An 11,761-nucleotide genomic window follows, 5' to 3' on the forward strand; every position below is an offset into this window, starting at 1 on the left:
TATATCCAGGTTCTAGAGCAACATATGCTCCCATCCAGACGACGTCTCTTTCAGGGAAGACCTTGCATTTTCCAACATGACAATGCCAAACCACATACTGCATCAATTACAGCATCATGGCTGTGTAGAAGAAGGGTTCGGGTACTGAACTGGCCAGCCTGCAGTCCAGATCTTTCACCCATAGAAAACATTTGGCGCATCATAAAATGGAAGATACGACAAAAAAGACCTAAGACAGTTGAGCAACTAGAATCCTACATTAGACAAGAATGGGTTAACATTCCTATCCCTAAACTTGAGCAACTTGTCTCCTCAGTCCCCAGACGTTTACAGACTGTTGTAAAGAGAAAAGGGGATGTCTCACAGTGGTAAACATGGCCTTGTCCCAACTTTTTTGAGATGTGGTGTTGTCATGAAATTTAAAATCACCTAATTTTTCTCTTTAAATGATACATTTTCTCAGTTTAAACATTTGATATGTCATCTATGTTCTATTCTGAATAAAATATGGAATTTTGAAACTTCCACATCATTGCATTCCGTTTTTATTTACAATTTGTACTTTGTCCCAACTTTTTTGGAATCGGGGTTGTATATTATAGTTCTCTCTTATATAGTTTAGCCATTATAGTAAGAAACAATGTGTTTGTATGACTTGTGATGGAACCTAAACCTGAAACAGATACTGGAGATATTTCACTTTTTACATCCTGTGACCTGAAGTCAGGACAAATTTAGTCGTCTTTTTTTTTTTTTTTCCATTTTTTTCTGTCTTCTTTCCTTTTTTGTACACTTGCCATTTTCTTTTTTCCCCCCCCTTGTCTTTTATTTTGATTTCTACTTTATTATTACTGCGCTCTTTTTTCCATTTATTTCTTTTCTACTTTCCTTTTCCTTCTGGGTTGTTTTACAATCAGGGTACAAAGTTTGTGTCACAGGGGTCCAAAATTCAAATTGATTCAAACTGGTTCTTGTACCAGTTTTTAAGTGAAGGACAAGTTAAAGAACAGATTTCAGGTAATTTTTTGACATGTGTTTATGGTAGTTTTGTGTAATCTGCTATAAGATAAAGAAGATTAAGTGGAGCTTTAAGCAGGGCTGGGAGAAACGAATGAAGTGATTCTCGGAGAGGACTTTTTGTTTGACAATTCAGAATCCACTACTTCCATAGTGCTTTTAAATATAAGGCTGTAAGCTTTGTGTTAGTTGTCTCTAATATTTATGTCTCAATATCTTGACCACGTTTTAGGATGAAAATTATCATTTTAGATATGTTATTTTATATTGAAAAATTAGCTGTCTCGGAGAGGACATTTTTTTGACGCAATTACATACTAATTTGATCAAAATAGTCTGAAAACTTACTGGCATTCAACATTAAAACTTAACTATGTTTCCAATGATATGGAACCAAATATGTGTTTTATGGTATAAAGAATGATTTAAGTGCATCCCTTTTGGAGCTACCTGTGGTCAAAAAAGCACTTTTTCTAAATGACACAAGTAATTTTGCTAAATATGACATATATTGCCATACATTCACCAAAAAATAACGTTATCACCAAATTTTTTTTTGGCATGGTAAATAGAGCTATCACAGGGCTACAATAAACAACCAAGTTTATTTAGTCAAGCCTTTTGATATTGACGATAATAAGTGTTAAATGTAATTTTTAGCTTGCGTACCCTGATTGTAAAACAACCCTTGTCTTAATTTTACTCTTTTTTTTTTCTTGTCTTTTCCTTTTTATTTTTATGATTGCTATGCTGTTTTGTGGGGTGGCACGGTGGTGTAGTGGTTAGCGCTGTCGCCTCACAGCAAGTAGGTCCGGGTTCGAGCCCCGTGGCCGGCGAGGGCCTTTCTGTGTGGAGTTTGCATGTTCTCCCCGTGTCCGCGTGGGTTTCCTCTGGGTGCTCCGGTTTCCCCCACAGTCCAAAGACATGCAGGTTAGGTTAACTGGTGACTCTAAATTGACCGTAGGTGTGAATGTGAGTGTGAATGGTTGTCTGTGTCTGTGTCAGTCCTGTGATGACCTGGCGACTTGTCCAGGGTGTACCCCGCCTTTCGCCCGTAGTCAGCTGGGATAGGCTCCAGCTTGCCTGCGACCCTGTAGAACAGGATAAAGCGGCTAGAGATAATGAGATGAGATGATGCTGTTTTGTATTTATTTCTCTTTTCTGCTCTTCTCTCCTGTCTGACAGATACCCTTTGCACGGTGGTGTATTCTGACGAGTGCTTGTCGATACGCCAGCGTAAGCAGTCCTGTGATTTGATGGGAGCGTCGAAGTACCGCTGGTTCCACAACGCGTGCTGAGAGTGCATTGGGCCCGAGTGTGTGGACTACGACAGCACAGTGGTGAAATGCATGAACTGGTCTCTTCTGAGAGCACTGACTCTCTCTCTCACACCTCTCTCTCTCTCTCTCTCTCTCTCTCTCCCTCTCTGCACATGCACGAGTGAGTGGAGCGATTTTGAAACTTTTTGTCCGTATATTTTCTTTTGATGAAGTGGCTTGAGTTTTGGTGAGAGAGGTGTGTTTGCGTGCTTTTTTTTTTTTCTCCTCCCCCATTTTTGTTTGGCATGCGGAGTGTTGCGACCGGCACGTTGTGCTGGAAGCATGGCGACTCCAATTGCCAGTATGTTTGAAAAATGAACTCACCGAAATGGCGTGAAGGTTGTGTGTAAGGTGAGCGTGCAAGATTGCTGCTTGGCTGGAGGAAATATAATGGGGCATAATAGCATCATGTCAGCCTCACGAATGAACACCGCCATTGTAATCTTCCTCAATTCAGGAGATAAAGTAAATAAAATTGTGAGAAGTGGAGCAGTGATTCAGGACTTCTTTACAACAGCGCTTCCTCTCCGTACTCTTGTCAAAAAAGATAATACTGTCCAATGTGTGCTGCCTTTTCTTAAAGATGAGGCAATTATAAAAGAGCTTTCCGACAATAGTAAACTGATCCCTCTGATTTAAAAAAAAAAAATCCCACAAGGCTGTAAATCGCTGCTGGTAGAGCATCGAGTGTCTCTTCGGAGACTAGTTTACATGATGCTCAATAAGGTTGTTGATGAGCTTGACCTGGTCATGAAATGTCATGTGGACAGTTTTTGAATTGCTATTACTGACATGAGAATGAACTGTTTTAGCTGTGGTGAAACAGGACATTTAATCCGTGCATGTCCAGAAAGGTTAAACCTCGAAGGGGTTACAGGCAGGAATGCTGAGCGGACTGAGCCTGTTGGGCTCGATGTACCCGAGTCCACTGTGGCTGACCCTGCCACAGCTACTCCCTCCATGGCAGAGCCAGTTTAGAGGGGCCCCGATGCTGCTGTGAGTGACGCAGCCTGCATGGGGACGATGCAAGTGAGCCAGAGCTCGCCGTGTCGGAGATCCACACGGGCGAAACAGCAGCTGAACTCCCCATGCAGACAGAGGAAAGGCAGGACAGCTGTGGTTGATATAAAAGAAAACGGAGATACAGACAAACACCGGTTTTTCAAATCTCTAGCAAAAGGAAGAAAAGGGCAACAAATAAGTTTTTAAAAAAAAATGAAATGGATGCAGAAAGAGAGAGTGACGCTAAAGGCCTCTGCATGCTCGTGCGACAAGGCTTTCGCAGATAGCTTTTCGCAGACAGTTGTAATTTATCGTTGAGCGGGGAGTAATAGACGTGCGCGATGTTATTCACCGCCACAACGCAAGGTGGCGTGAAGTCGCTAGGAGTAGTTGGTGGGTGTGGTTAGTGGAGTGTTTATCCTCCGGTTACTTATAATGACTGACTAGAACTTTTTTTTTTTTTTATTATAATGACTAGAACTGGAGTCCTATAGATGTACGTACTTCCTCGATCAACCGCTCTTCGTGCTGCTCCATCTTCGCTCGTGTTTTTTAAAATGCCGGTCGTGAAAACAAACCAAACCGGGAAAGTAGGGAAGCGGAAGTGCGTGTACAGCGGATGTAGAGTGGACCAATCGGAGCCCTCTTGTCTGCGAGGCTTCTGCGGTGGTCACAATTTTTGGGAGGTGCGCGCAGAGCGTCTGTGAAGGTGGGGGGGCTACGCAGACACTGTCTGCGACGCTATCTGCGAGGACTGGGTTGTCAGCATAAATTGGCCTTTACTCCACTACTCAAGCTGGTCAGTGTTTACAGACAGATGAAGTGAATGTGTTTTACCCAGCCACTGAGATCAAGCAGTTTTTTTTTTTGCTTTTTTTTTTTTTTTAATTTATTTGCTAACAAATACAAAGTAAAAAGGACAGAATGAAACAAATCAATACATACACATGACATACAACAGAAGCACTAACGTAACTAACAACAATTTCAAAGGCTGGACAATACTACTAATATGTTAACAAAGAGATGTAACAGAACACATGGAGACAAATTCGACAAAGATAAACAAGAGCTATATTGCTGTATAGAGGAGGATGGGTGGTTGATTAGGGGTAATGAATGTGCATATGAGATAGAGGAGGGTAGGTGGGGGGGATTTGGAGGGGTGTTGGGCCTTGAATTATGGGTGGAGGGACAGTGTGTATATGTTGGGGGGGAGCGGGATATGTGAAAGTAAGCACGTGTGTGTGTGTGTGTGTATATAAGCAGTGCTGGTCTGTGTCGGGCCAGGGAGAAGGAAACTGGATCATAAGGGAGGGGGAGTATTATTTTATTTGCTAATCATTTGTGTTAGTAAATTTTTTATAGATAGAAATTCTAAAAATAATAGTTATTTAATAGTTAATTATGATGACTACCTGAGCACCTGTTCATGGCTATGGTGCCAGCCCCCCCTGCCCAAGCTGATTTATGATGGGACGACAGAGGGGAGGGGGAGGTACTGCATGAGGCAGGGCTCCGGGCCCTGACGCCCCATACACCGACACCAGCCCCCCATAGCCTCCGCACAACACGCCCTACCTATCCTATATATGACTGTATATGACAAGAATGTGTGCCTTCTCTAAAATGTACTGCATTAAAAGAAGAGATGTATTTGCATTAAAAGAGGCAAGGAGTGCAGCGAAGCACCTGCAGAGGTTTCCCACATGCACTCCTCCCCTACCCTAGTGTATCATGTTGTTCTTATTGCAGGTGTACAAATGGTGTGTGCTTCCTAATGTGTAGAGCATTTAAAAGAGGATAAGGCGCGCTGTGCAATACCAAGAGTAGGCAGGTATCCGAGTGCATGCGTGGGGTGGGTGGGGCGCCGAGAAAACCTCGGGACCCTGACCCGGAGGGGAACCCTGACCCATCAACCCTCCCAATGGCACCAACCAACGCCAGTCCCACCTGACAGCCAGACAGGATGGGGCCGACCACGCCATCCCAGAAGCCCAGGTATAACAAGAGTAGATGAAGTGGGGGAGGGAAGACGGTAGCAGAGGGAGGGAGGGAGGGAGTGGTGGGAAAAATTAATAAATGATAAATAATAAATGATAAATAAATAATAAAAAAAGCAGTTTTTAAAAGATACTAAAGGGGGAAAAAAAAAAGAGTGAAGCTTAAATTTTTTTCAGATACTGTTCAATTCGTACACAGTGAGTGCGTTTACATGCACATAGAGAAAATCGAATTTCTGCTGTTGCTCGACTGAAATCGAAGCTCTAAATGGCATGGAAACACCTTAGCTCGGCTGAAATTGAACCGAACTTGATTTCTCGTAATCGAACTACACGACCTAGATTATGCGATTGTAGCCGAGCTACTTAGTGCATGTAACCCTATCGAGCTACTTACTTCAGCACTGCCCCTTCCGGAAGTGACGAGACCACAAGTGGGAAACACGACAGCCTTGGTCAAAAAAAAAAAAAACAGCCTCGATCGGCATGACACGTCACCTTAGGTGCCACTTTATTAGAAACACTTGTGTCTGGGCATGTACGCACCCATTTCCAATTAGTTGGTCAGTTATTAGCATGTTAGCAGGCTAACAGTTAATATGGTCACCATTACAGATCAACTTCAACTTGGTGGCCATTTTATTAGGAACACTTCTGTTCGTACATACAAACTACAAACACTCTTCTTGTGAACACGGAACTGATAACTTTGTTTATACTCTTGAATAGCTCTTCTTCATGACGACAACCGGAAGTGTACCAACACGATGGGGCGTGTAGCGCCACCTGTGGCTCGGGTGCACAATGTACCTCACACAATAGCTCGATTTCCTTGTGTGCATGTAGGATTGGATTTCTCTGGCACCCCTGCTGCGACCCTTAGCTCGATTACCGACAGCAGCTCGATTTGGATGTGCATGTAAACGTACTGAATGTTAGTTAACCTCCTAAGGCTCAAGCTGTTTTTTTACATGCATTTTTTATTTCTCTTTGCTATTTGGGCTTATTAGAACCTGATTAGAATAAAAACTAAGCATCATCTTTTGATAAGATGTACTTTTAGAGAAAAAGTATGTCCACATATGTGGATTCTTGTTCCGAATTTCCATAAAGTGCTGTCCACGCATGTGACCGCTAAGCCCTAGGAGGTTAATTCCAAATAGAGCTTTTCTAAATGTAGAAATGGACACCGATTTGAAAACGATGATGACCAAACTTAAAAAAAAAAAAAAAAACACGTGGATCTAAAGGTACAAATTAGACTCTCCAGCCTGACTTTAATAAAAATATATCACCCGTACTAAATTTTCTGTTTGTAATATAATAGTCATATTACCATAGCGGTGCTAGAGATCGCAGGGAAAGAACAGCTTTATATGAGCTGGTGAAACAAACGAGCTGATATCACTTGCTTACAAGCAACACGCAGCGATTTAATGGGGATTCTTCAGATTGGAAACAAACAAAGGGAACTCGTACACCTAGATGCCGATTAAAAATGCACTTTTATTGCATATTAAAACAAACAAAAAGTGCTACCAAAGTGAAAAGTACAAACGTTTCGGTCACAATCAGACCATCCTCAGTGCAAACAATTAAAAATAAAGACACGCCCTTATATAGACAAGGCCACATGCGCGGAAGACAGGTAGTAGGCCTATAACCAAGCCTGAATACAGGTTAGGGTGCATGGATAAAGACATCCTATCATCAGCACCGTTCCCGCCATAATACAGCCAATGACATAATACATAATTACAACAAATGTCACATGAAAAGAAAAAAAATAATTTATTTTGATTTGATGATAATGATTTTGACTTGTTTTCTATGAATAGTTTGTATACAGTCTTGCGCTTATTGTCCGATGGTTTTTTTAAAATTTTTTTTTTCTTTTCATGTGACATTTGTTGTAATTATGTATTATGTCATTGGTTGTATTATGGCGGGAACGGTGCTGATGATAGGATGTCTTTATCCATGCACCCTAGATAAGAAAGAAGAGGATCGAGCGAGGGAGATTGATAAAGGTGCAGGAATAAAGAACTGTTTTCAATGGGCTTGGTTAGAAAGAACACTGAATGTCAAGATCACAACGAAGCTCGGTGATCACATACGAAAAATAGACGTCCCAGGGAAAGTACTTTGCTCATTGTGTTCTGACATGATAAACTACACTGGTAGAGGGGCAAGGACTATCGAACTTCACATGTACACCAAAAAACACAAAGGTAGGTCGAAAATTATTTTGCCTGTTCAATGATTCCTTATATTTATAATGTATATCGCACGAATCAATGCCATTGTGTGTGTGTGTGTGTGTAGATACAGTATATGTGTGTGTATCTTTTATAAATGGGGTTAGCTTATCTAATATAGCATGTTGGGGAGAATCATAGTCTCATATCTATATTTCTGATAAAATTTTAGGTATGATAGCATGTATAACTCTCCTACTTATTGGTCATTTCATAGGGGGAATTGCTAGCATGTGCCGCGCGGGAGCGTCTGCCCAAATTTTTTAGGCCGAGATGAACTTAATTTTTTTAAAATTAAAAACTTCCAATGTGTAATGCCCATTGTACATGCCTGTTCTTTAATTCAAAATCACCATCTCGATCTTCAGATTGACCATATGGTATCTGTATTACATTACACAACATCCTGTCCAGATAAAACCTAGTTAGTCCACACAACAGTTGAAAGGGAAGTGATGAGTGACGTTGAATGTTGCCTGCTTAATATGCAAGACCTCCTGCTACCATGATAACATCAGAAGAAAGCTTAAGAGAATTATATGATAGAACTTTTTTCTGGTTTGCACTTCATTTTAAAGGATTAGAGTATTCAAAGACATGAATAGCAAAAATATAATACTGTAGAGCTCGTTTATATTAAAAGCTGCATTGATTTTTTGAAATCATCAAATGTGAATTGATTAAAAACAAGTCTCTTGTACCATATTAATCATTTTCACCTGATAGTCCACCAAGAAGGGGAATTTTTCCAAATAAATTGCAACTTTTTGCTGATAAAATTCATGGTTTTGGGGTAAAAAAAAAAAAAAAAGGCCAAAAATCATTAGCTCCCGCTCCCTGGGTGCCTGCAGCTCCCAAAGCCCCGGCTTTTTTCAGACTTTTTAAATATTTTTCATTCTCATCCCTGTGTATAGCAGCAAGGAAAAACAAAGTGTGACACAAGAAACACAACATGATGCAACCAAGATCTTCCAGAAACTTGTGAAAGCAAAGATCGTTGTTGATTTTAAATTTTTATAAAGCCATAAAAGACCTCAATACATTCCAGCTACCCTGGTGCTATAATGGAGAAAGGAGCTCTAATCTGGCTGATGAACTGTTTTTTGCAAATGATTTTTAATATTTTTTTAAGTAACTTTTTCCAACTGACTCCCATTTAAACTAACGTTGTCTTAAATAGTACATGTTTTTGTGTTTTATGCCTTTACTGAACATGTATATCTGTCTATGTAGACAATTAACGAATGTAATTTATTTGACAATGCCATGGTGGACACATGATTGATTGCTTAAAATAAAAGAGCTGAAAGTCAAAGACTCACTCACTGGCTTGTGTCAGCATTTCATGGGTTCATGAATATATAATTACTATTTAAGACATTTATTACTGATGTCTAATATGAATTTAGTGTTCTCTGCCAAAAACAAAAGGGTCCTCTACAACTTTACTGATGGTGTATGTTTATTATTAGCAATTTCCTGTTTTATGATCTCAGCACAAATTAATGCATGCTTAACCCTTTCCTGTTTGTGCCCTGTGTATAGTAGTTAGGCACTAGATGGCACTGTCTTACAATAAAGCTTCCTATTTGATCACGTAGCCAAGAAAAAAAAAGTGTATATACCATTTAACCATTCGTGCAGAAGAGGCAGTGGTTTGAAATTATATAGAAGTGTTATCGCTCCTTCATTCAAAGAAACAATCCTCCAGAAATGTCCAGAAGAAGAAACCTTTGTCACATGCACAGTGAAACTCATCCTCTGCATTTAACCCATCTGAAGCAGTGAACATGCACGCATGCAGCAGTGGGCAGCCACACCAGAGCACTCGGCGAGCAGTCAGGGGTTGGGTACCTTGCTCAAGGGCACCTCAGCCTGCCCTGTATCAACCTAACTGCATGTCTTTGGATTGTGGGGGAAACCGGAAGAAACCCACGCCGACACAGGGAGAACATGCAAACTCCACACAGAAAGGCCCTCGCCGGCCGCTGGGTTCGAACCCGGAACCACCTTGCCGTGAGGCGACCGTGCTAACCACTACACCACTGTGCCGTCCAAGTTGTTACATTAACGTCTTTGTTCATGTGAACAAATCATGAGCTTCAGCATTAATGCACATTAAGTGATATTTGTATTAACTAATGTACAATAAGAAATGATTTTTTCGCAGTCTGGTTTCCATCAAATCCCACGCTCTGATTGGCTGGCGAGCGGGTCCCTATCCTACGATCCGGACCCCGGATACAGACTTCTGGCAACTCGCTCGTTCACAACAGACATAGTAGCAATTTTTGTCAATATTTTTCACATTTCTCAGTATAATAGCATTAATTTTACAGCATGGATAGCGATAACGACAGTCCACAGTGAAAGCGAGTTTTACTACCCTGAGGAAGAAGAAATGAAAGAAAACATTTCGGGAGAAAGCTAAAAACCTGTAACTTGCTAACGTCGAGCAAAAACATGGCTGAATCCTGAATGACTCAATTTTGTATAAATAGGGGACTACATAGGTGGGAAAATGTAGGGTTTTTTTCCTGCCACGGAAGTGCACTTGTATACCGAGGAGGAAGCAATTTGCATTACAGCCGTGAATAAGGATTCAAAATGGCGGCTCGGCTCGGTTTTCCCTTTTGGGTGCTCTCGTTTTGTGTTAGAATTTGGTAAAGAAAAAAATAAGTATTATTTACTAGCTTAAGGTGAAATACCATGACCTTGGCCTCAAATATTGACCAAGGCCAAGACCTCAGTCACGGTATTTCACTATACGGACCTCCCAGCTGGTAAATAACATACAGTAGTGATTGAAAGTTTGTGAACCCTTTAGAATTTTCTATATTTCTGCATAAATATGACCTAACACATATTCAGATTTTCACACAAGTCCTAAAAGTAGATAAAGAGAACCTAGTTAAACAAATGAGACATAAATATTATACTTGGTCATTTATTTATTAAGGAAAATGATCCAATATTACATATCTGTGAGTGGCAAAAGTATGTGAACCTTTGCTTTCAGTATCTGGTGTGACCCCCTTGTGCAGCAATAACTGCAATTAAACATTTCCGGTAACTGTTGATCAGTCCTGCACACCGGCTTGGAGGAATTTTAGCCCATTCCTCCATACAGAACAGCTTCAACTCTGGGATGTTGGTGGGTTTCCTCATATGAACTGCTCGCTTCAGGTCCTACAACATTTTGATTGGATTAAGGTCAGGACGTTGACTTGGCCATTCCAAAACATTAACTTTTTTATTCTTTAACCATTCTTTGGTTGAACGACTTGTGTGCTTAGGGTCGTCGTCTTGCTGCATGATCCACCTTCTCTTGAGATTCAGTTCATGGACAGATGTCCTGACATCCTTTAGAATTCGCTGGTATAATTCAGAATTCATTGTTCCATCAATGATAGCAAGCCATTCTGGCCCAGATGCAGCAAAACGGGCCCAAACCATGATACTACCACCACCATGTTTCACAGATGGGATAAGTTTCTTATGCTGGAATGCAGTGTTTTTCTTTCTCCAAACATAACACTTCTCATTTAAACCAAAAAGTTCTATTTTGGTCTCATCCATCCACAAAACATTTTTCCAATAGCCTTCTAGCTTGTCCACATGATCTTTAGCAAACTGCAGATGAGCAGCAATGTTCTTTTTGGAGATCAGTGGCTTTCTCCTTGCAACCCTGCCATGCACACCATTGTTGTTCAGTGTTCTCCTGATGGTGGACTCATGAACATTAACCAATGTGAGAGAGGCCTTCAGTTGCTTAGAAGTTACCCTGGGGTCCTTTGTGACCTCGCAGACTATTACACGCCTTGCTCTTGGAGTGATCTTTGTTGGTCGACCACTCCTGGGAAGGGTAAAAATGGTCTTGAATTTCCTCCATTTGTACACAATCTGTCTGACTGTGAAATGGTGGAGTCCAAACTCTTTAGAGATGGTTTTGCAACCTTTTCCAGCCTGATGAGCATCAACAACGCTTTTTCTGAGGTCCTCAGAAATCTCCTTTGTTCATACCATGATACACTTCCACAAACATGTGCTGTGAAGATCAGACTTTGATAGATCCCTGTTCTTTAAATAAAACAGGGTGCCCACTCACACCTGATTGTCATCCCATTGATTGAAAACACCTGACTTTAATTTCAACTTCAAA

The 11,761-nt window shown here is 40.9% G+C and overlaps 1 protein-coding gene across 1 annotated transcript in view; it reads left to right on the forward strand.

Moving 5' to 3' along the window:
* The window catches only part of LOC132871740 (E3 ubiquitin-protein ligase RNF126-like), a 57,691-nt gene extending 53,194 nt beyond the window's left edge, over positions 1-4,497 (forward strand). The window contains exon 10 of the mRNA XM_060906205.1: positions 2,203-4,497. The gene's annotated coding sequence lies outside the window, so the exon portion shown is untranslated. The remainder of the gene's footprint in view (positions 1-2,202) is intronic.
* The last annotated feature ends 7,264 nt before the right edge of the window (positions 4,498-11,761 follow it).

This window comes from Neoarius graeffei, chromosome 23, assembly GCF_027579695.1.
Source record: "Neoarius graeffei isolate fNeoGra1 chromosome 23, fNeoGra1.pri, whole genome shotgun sequence".
Classification (NCBI taxonomy): domain Eukaryota; kingdom Metazoa; phylum Chordata; class Actinopteri; order Siluriformes; family Ariidae; genus Neoarius; species Neoarius graeffei.